Genomic DNA, 8,564 nt, shown 5'->3' on the forward strand with positions numbered 1-8,564 from the left:
TGCTGGGGGCTCTGGCCTCAGCTCAGGGGCAGAGGTACCTGAGGTCACTCAGAGACCATTAGCTGGACAAGCAGTGGCCATACCTGGTCTTGGATTCTAGAATATTGGAAGAACCAAGAGGTTAAAGGCCCCAGATAGAGCTCAGAAAAACAACAGCACAAAAAACCTGAAGCCTAAGATATTTATCTCCACACCCAGGGAGCAGAGCCTGCCCCTAATATAAAGTTAACAGCCAAGAAATAGGCCATTAAAATGATTAAAAACAACAGAGAAAGAACCTGACCATAGATTGCTATTATGGTGATAGAGAATATCAGAGTTCAAATTCAGAAGAAGATAATGAAATCAAAACAGCTACTTCTAAAACTTCAAAGAAAAATGTAAAATGATCTCAAGTCCCAAAAGAATTATTGGAAGAGCTTTAAAAAAGGACTTTAAAAATTAAGTAAGAGAGAGGTTGAGGAAAAATTAGGAAAAGAAATGAGTAATACAAGAAAATTATGAAAAGAAAGTCAAATATAGTAACTCCTTAAAGACATAATTGGGCAAGAGGGAGCTAATGAGTTCATAAGCCATTAAGAAATAATAAAATGGATGAAAAAATAGAAGAGAGCATGATATCTCATTAGAAAAATACCTGACTCAGAAAATAGATCAAGGAGTGCTAATATAAAAATTGTTGGACTACCTGAAATTTATGATAAAAGAAAGAGTCTAGACACAATACTTCAAGAAATTATTAAGGAAAATTTCTCTGAAGTTTTAAAACTAGAGGGTAAAAGAGAATTGAAAAATCTACCCATCACCACCTGAAAGAGACCCCAAAATGAAAACTCACAGGAACATTGTAACTAAGTTTCAAAGCTTCCAGGTCAAGGAGAAAATATTACAAGCAGCTAGAAAGAAACAATTTAAATACTGTGGAGTTACAGTCAGAATTACACAAGATTTAGCAGCTTCAACGTTAAAAAACCAAAGAGCTTGATACTCCAAAGAGCAAAAGGGGGTTTGCAACCAAGAATAACCTACCCAGCAAAGCTGAAAGAAAACCTGAAAGAGAAAAAAAAAGATATTTAATGAATTAAAGGACTTTCAGGTATTCTTGAGGAAAAGACCAGAACTGAACAGAAATATCGACTTTAAAGAATCAGAAGAAACATAAGGTAAATATGCAAGACTAATTATAAGGGATTTGCTAATGTTAAAATGTTTACTTCTTATATGGGAAAATGACATTTGTAATTCTTAAGAATGTTATCATTACTGAGGTATTTTGAAAGAGTATATGTAGATAGAAGGCTTGGGGTTGAGTTGTATATGATGGGATAATCCTAAAAAATAAAATTGGGTAGGGAGAGGTAAAATGAAGCAAATTGTCTTGTACAAAAGAGGTATGAATAGAAGAACTATTACAGTGGAGGGGACCAGAGGGTGGAGGATAGGTACAGCAGGAACCTTATTCTCATTGAAACTGGGTTAAAGAGGGAATAATGTATATATCTAGTAGGGTAGAAAAGTCTTCTTAACTTACAGAGAAATTGGAGGGCAAGGGGATAGAACAAAGGAGGGACTTTTAGAAAAGAGTATGGATTAGGGAGGGCATGGTCACAAGTAAATTAGATTTCTGAGGAGGAAAGAGAGAGAAGGATAAACAGTGAGGAAAAATAGGATAGAGAGAAATACAAACCATTAATTGTAACTTTTACTGTAAATGGGATGAACTCACCTGTAAAATGGAAATGGATAGCATAATGGATCAAAAACCAGAACCCAAAATAGATTGTTTAAACACATTTAAAACTGAGAGACACACATAAAGTAAAAATAAAGCACTAGAGTAGAATTTATTATGTTTCAACTGATATTTAAAAAAAAGAGCAAGGGTAGCAATCATGATCTCAGACAAAGTTAAAGCTAAAATAGATGTAATTAAAAGAGATAAACAGTGAAACTACATTATGTTAAGAGGTACTATGGATAATGAAGCAGTATCAATACTAAACATATAAGCACCAAAAGTTATAGCATTCAGATTTTTTAAAGGAAAAGGTAAATGAATTACAGGTGGAAAGAACAAAACTGTAATAGTAAAGGATTTCAACCTTCCTCTCTCAGAACTAGATAAATATAACCAAAAAATAAATAAGAAAGACATGAAGGAGACAAATAGAATCTTAGATTAGCTAGATATGATAGATATCTGAAGAGAATCGAAAAAGAACAGAAAGGAATATACCTTTTTCTCCTCAGTACATGACACCTTTGCAAAAACTGACCATATATTAGGGCATAAAAACTTTATAATTAAATGCAGAAAAACATAAATATTAAATGCATCCCTTTCAGATTATAATGTAATAAAAATTACATTTAATAAAGGCTCATGGATGCACAGATTAAAAATTAATCAGAGGCTAAATAACCTGATTTTAAAGAATGAGTGGGTTACAGAACAAGTCATAGAAATAATAAATAATTTCATTAAAGAGATTGACAATAATGAGACAACATACCAAAACTTATGGGATGCAGAAAAAGCAGTGATCACAAAAAAAAATTTATATCTCTAAATGCAAATATCAATAAAATAGAGAAAGAGCATATCAATGAATTGAGTATGCAATTTAAAAAAAACTAGAAAGAGATCAAATGAAAAATCCTTAATTAATTGCCGAATTGGAAATCCTAAAAATTAAAGTGAAATTAAAAAAATTGAATGTAAGAAAACCATTGAATTAATAAATAAAACTAGGAGTTCATTTTATGAAAAAACCAATAAAATAGATAAACTTAATAGTTTATACATAATATATAATATTTATATATAATATGATTTTTAAAAAGAGAAGAAAACCAAAACACTAGTATAAAAAATGAAAAGGCTGAATATACCAGCAATGAAGATGAAATTAAAGCAATTATTAGAAGTTATTTTTGCCCAATTATATACCAATAAATTTAACAATATAAGTGAAATGGAAGAATACTTACAAAAGAATAAACTGCCTAGATAAACAGAAAAGGAAATAGAATACCTAAATTAACCTATTTAAGAAAAAAGAAATTGAACATAAGGACATAAATGAACTTCCCAAGTTAAAAAAAAAGCTTCAGGACCAAATGGATTCACAAGTGAATTCTACCAAACATTTAAAGATCATCTAATTCCAATATTAAATAAATTATTTGGAATAATAGGCAAAGAAGGAGTCCTATCAAACTCCTTTTATGAAACAAATATGGGGCTGATACCTAAACCAGGAAGAGCAAAAACAGAGAAAAAAATTATAGACCAATTTCACTAAAGAACACTATGTAAAAATCTTAAATAGCTAGAAGACAACAGCAACATTATCACAAAGATTATACATTGTGACAGAGTGGAATTTATACCAGGAATGCACTAGTGCCCAGAACATACTGGTGCTTAATAAATACTTATGGATTGATTTACTGTTAAGTGTCAGATTCTGAATCTGAGTCATTTGAAATCTAGCATTCTTTCCATGGTGCTATGTCCCTGCCTCATCATAGCATCTTATATCTCTGACCACTGAGTTCAATCACTTTTTTTTTTTACAGGTAAGGGAACTGAGACCCAGAGAGATGAAATATCTTTCTCAGAGTCATATAATTTGTATGAGGCAGAGCCTGATTTAAAACCAAGTATTCTTTCTATAAATCCATTGTTCCTTCTTCCTGCTCTACCTGATTGCCTCTTGTGATACTTTTGAGGTTGCTAACTCACAAGACTGGCCTCCCAGAAAGCCGTTGAATCAGCCCGAGTGTCTAATTTCCCGCTAGGAAAACTGAAACCTTTCATTAAGATTTATTTTCCCTCTCTGCCAGAAGTACAGAGTCAGAGCTTTTCCTTTGGGAGCCAAATGTTGAGCACACAAGGAGCCTGCCCTGCTTAACCTCACAGTGGGATTTCATTCATTTGGATCCTGAATGCCAGCCTGGTAGCCACACAGAAGCCTATAGGAGTGGATGTGAGCTGGGGAAAAGTGAATCTGTGGGATGGAATTTGTTATTACTCAATGATATTAACAATACTCATTGATTGATGTGGACCATGCAAGGAAATAGTTGGGATTGTATAACACAGGCACTGTCTGTGTGACCTTGGACAGATGACTTTACTTACCTGGGCTTCAGTTTCTTCATTTGTAAAATGAGAGGATTGGACCACTTGGCCTCTGAGGTCCATTGCAGCTCCAGATCTATTGTTCTATGATCCTATTCATTTACTACCTGTTTGACTTTGGACAAGTCACAACTTTCTGGGCCTCAGTTTCCTCATCTGTAAAATGATGGGATTGGACTAGCTGTCCTTTGAGGTCCCTTCCAACTCTAGATCGATGCTATTAAGTAGCAGCAGTGGTCCTGGAGTCAGGAGGACCTGAGTTTAAATCCAGCCTCAGGTATTTATTAGGTGTGTGACCCTGGGCAGGTCACTTAACCCTGATTGCCTCCAAAAAAAAAAAAAGAAAAGAAAGAAAATAGATCTAAGGTGTTAACAACTAGATTCAAATCCTGTCTTTGAGGTTGCAGACATTTAGTATCTACCATAGCAAGATATAATCAGGGGACTAGAGTTATGCACCAGGAACATTGTATCCTTCATAAGCTAACAGATGAAATATTCCCAAATTATAAATACAGACTCTAGAATTTCCTAGAGAGTTCAAAAAAATAGATTGTATGGGAACTGATCCATTATCAGAGATAGAACTATTGCTCACAATTGCCTGGAAATAACATTGATCTCTAGAAACTGAAGAAAAATATTTTTTAATAGATATCATGGGGCAGGTGGGTGGCACAGTTGATAAAGCACCAACTCTGGAGACAGGAGGACCTGAGTTCAAATCCAGCCTTAGACTTTTACAAGGTGTATGACTCTGGGCAAGTCACTTAACCCCAATTGCCTCCAAAAAACGAACAAAAAATAGATGTGATATAGAATATTTATTCTCTCCAAGATATTTGGAATGAAAAGCATGCAGATAACATTGGACCCATGATTACATTGGTATAGGGAACTCTCTCTCTCTCTTTATCAATGCAAGTCAGCACCTTCTCTTCAAGTTATTCTGAAAGGATTACCTGGGGGCAATTACTTAGTGGTCACTGTGTTCATCCTCTTGATTTTATAGGTGAAGAAACTGAGGCTCAGAGAAATTACTCTTTTCTAGAATCACGTAAGTGGAATGAACAATTTCCAAAATACAGAGACATAATAAAATAAATGGAGAGTGGCTTAATGGATGGAGTCCTGGGCCTGAAGTAAGGAAATCTCAGTTCAAATCCAACCTCAGGCACTTACTACTCTGTGACCCTGGGCAAATTATTTAACCTCTCTTAGTCTCAGTTTCCTCTTCTGTAAAATGGGGATAATAATAGCACCTACTTCATGGGGTTGTTGTGAGAGTCAAATGAGGTAGTATATATAAAATGTTTTGCAAATCTTAAAAAAGCACTATATAAATGCTAGTTATTTATTATTTTTGTTGTTCAGTCATTTCTTTAAAGTCATGTTTGATTCTTTGTGACCCTATTTGGGGTTTTCTTGGCAGAGATAATGGAATGGTTTGCCATTTCCTTCTCCAGATCATTTTACAGATGAGGAAACTGAGGAAAACAGGGTTAAGTGACTTGCCCAGAGTCACACAGCTAGTGAGTGTCTGAAGCCAGATTTGAACTCAGGAAGATGAGCTTTCCTGATTCCAGGCCCTTTATCCACTACCTAGCTGCTCATTGTTATTATTAATTGCAAAAAGCAGTTATTCTGTTCACCCACCTGAGCATTAGTCTTCAGAAATTAAATATGAAAGAATAACGACAAAATAATAATTAGTTGCAGGATCATTTACATCTGAACTCCACTTAAAAAAAAGACAACAGTAACAGTAATGTATTACAAATACCTTAGTCTTCCCCAGGCAAATGAGTTAAGCATAAGACTTGTTAAGGAGAAATCTGAGACTGTGTATGTTAAGAGGCTGTCTGATTCCTAGAAATCACGTACAGAGCACCTTTAGAGCAATAAGTGCCTGGGAAATACCAATCTTAACATATACTATTGGCACAGATGTCCACATATTTGGACAACAATGGATTTCAGCGTTCCCTTAAATATCAGGCATCTTATCAAAAGGGAGCATTCATCATTCAAGGCAGTTGTAGAAGGATTAACCTTATCAAAAATGAGGAAGAGGCCTTTCTGGGCTAGTTTCTCATTTTGTAAAACAAGGGAGGTTAGGCATAGATTTCTTAGGATCCTTTCAGCTGTAAATCATATAAACTACAGAGAGCCAAGTAGGAATTTCAGAATCTAGGACAAGTTCAGTTGGGAAGTGGGATGGTCTAAGGAAGAAGTGCTTTTGTCTGTGGATGAAGTAGTCTGGAGGGAGAGGTCAACAGACAAGAAGTTGAAAGACTGTGACATCCAGATATTCACAGAAGTTGCTGCTTTGTGGCAAACTGGTTAAAGACCAGGACTTAGAGTCAGGAAGACCTGAATTCAAATCCTTCCTTAGATACCTACTAGCTGTGTGCCCTGGGCAAATCACTTAACCTTGTTTTTCTCAGTTTCCTTATCTGTAAAATGAACTGGAGGAGGAAATGGCAAGCCATTCTAGTGTCTTTGCCGAGAAGACCCCAAAAAGGTCACGAAGAGTTGGACACAACAGAAATGACTCAACGACACAGGGACTTCCCAGTCCTGCAGACCAACAGCCCATCTTTGACTCTTCCTTCCAGTGACACTAGCCTCCTTACTTTCCCTTGAGCAAGACATTCCATCTCCCCCCTATAGGTGTTTTCACTGGTTTTCCTTCATACCTGGAATACTCTTCTTCCTCATTTCCCCCTCCTGGCTTCCTTCAAGTCCCACCTTCTACAGGAAAGGGAGATTCCCTGATTCCTCTTATTTTAAGTGTTTTCCCTGGATTGCTTACATCCAATACATCTTGCATACATCTTTTTTGTTCATAGTTTTTGCACATTGTTTCTACCCCTCAGTTGTGAGTTCCATGAGAGCAGGCACCATCCTTTACCTTTCTTCATATATCCAGTGGTTTTGCACAGTCCTTGACACCTAGTAGGTGCTTAATAAATGCTTATTGACTGATTGGAGAGTCGCTTGGAGACACAGAGGGCAAACAACTTGCCCATGATCACACAGGTAGTATAAGCCAGTTGCAGGACTTGAACCCAGGTCATCCTGTCTCTAAGACTTATGCTTTTTAACTCACTATGTCTCTTAAAATCTCTTACTAACACTGTACTTCATCATTGAATATGTTGAAAGTGCTTTAAAGTTACTAACAATTTCAAATCCTAATTGAATGGTCTTTTCTCAGTCCTTATCCTTCTCAATATATCTGCTGCACTTGGCATTGTTCAGTGCCCTTTCCTCTTAGGTACCCTCTTGTCTCTGGGCTTTCCTGACAATACTGTCTCCTAGGTTTCTTCTACCTATCTGACCCATCATCACATCTCCTAACTATTGGCTATTCCCCCAAACCTCTGTCCTTAGTGCTCTCCTCTCTCTATACTCTTACTCTTGGTAACCTCATCAATTTCCATGGTATTAACTATCATCTCTATGCAAATGAATTCCATATCTGTATATATCCAGCCCCAGGCTCTCCCCTGAACTTCAATCTTTTCCTATTGGACATCCCAAACTGGAAACCACAGAGACATCTCAAATTCAACATGTCCAAAATGAAACTCATTATCTTTTCTCTCAAATTCATCCATCATCCAAACCTTCCCCATTTCTGTTGAAAGTACCGTCATTCTTCCAGTTTCCTAGGTTAGTCCTAGAGCATTATCCCAGACCATTCACTTTCTATCATCCCACATATCTAACATTACCCTAATTTTGCTGTTTTTTACTTCCACAACATCTCTAGCATCCAACTGTTCTCTACTCACACCAGTACTACCTTAGTTCAGGCTCTCATCACCAGCCCCCTGGATCATTCATTCATTCATTGAACCATTCAATCAATAAGCTGGAGGATGATTCAAAAAAGAAACTGAGGAGTAGTCAGATAGGTAGGAGAACCAGGAAAGAGTAATGTCATTAATGTCCAGAAAGGAGAGAATAGCCAGGAGAAAAGGGTGGTCAATAACGTCAACTGCAGTTGATAAAGGAGAAGGATGAGGCCTGAGCAAAGACCATCAGGTTTGGCCATTATGAACCTGCTGATAATTTCAGAGGGAGCAGTTTTGTTGAGGTTTAGGGGTGCCAGGACCCCAAAATCACAACATGTGGATGCTGTCTGAAAGAATTCAACCCGTCTCCTTTCAGCCAAAGACAAGGTTTATTAGAATATCTGTTGTATTGGGCAGTCTTTTAAGGAACCTGAACATTACTGAGCTATTGGCTAGATTGTAAGAATCTGAGCCCATGGCTAGAGTGTAAGAATCTAAGCCTCTTAATGGAGACAAGGTGGATCTTATATACAGAAAGACTATGGGAGGGATCTAGGAGTGGCCAAGTAGTCTGTGAGGTAATAGAACTCCAGGGACCTCGACCTCAGGGCCAA

This window comes from Phascolarctos cinereus, unplaced genomic scaffold, assembly GCF_003287225.1.
Source record: "Phascolarctos cinereus isolate Bilbo 61053 unplaced genomic scaffold, phaCin_HiC Scaffold_1;HRSCAF=81, whole genome shotgun sequence".
NCBI classification, from domain to species: Eukaryota; Metazoa; Chordata; class Mammalia; order Diprotodontia; family Phascolarctidae; genus Phascolarctos; species Phascolarctos cinereus.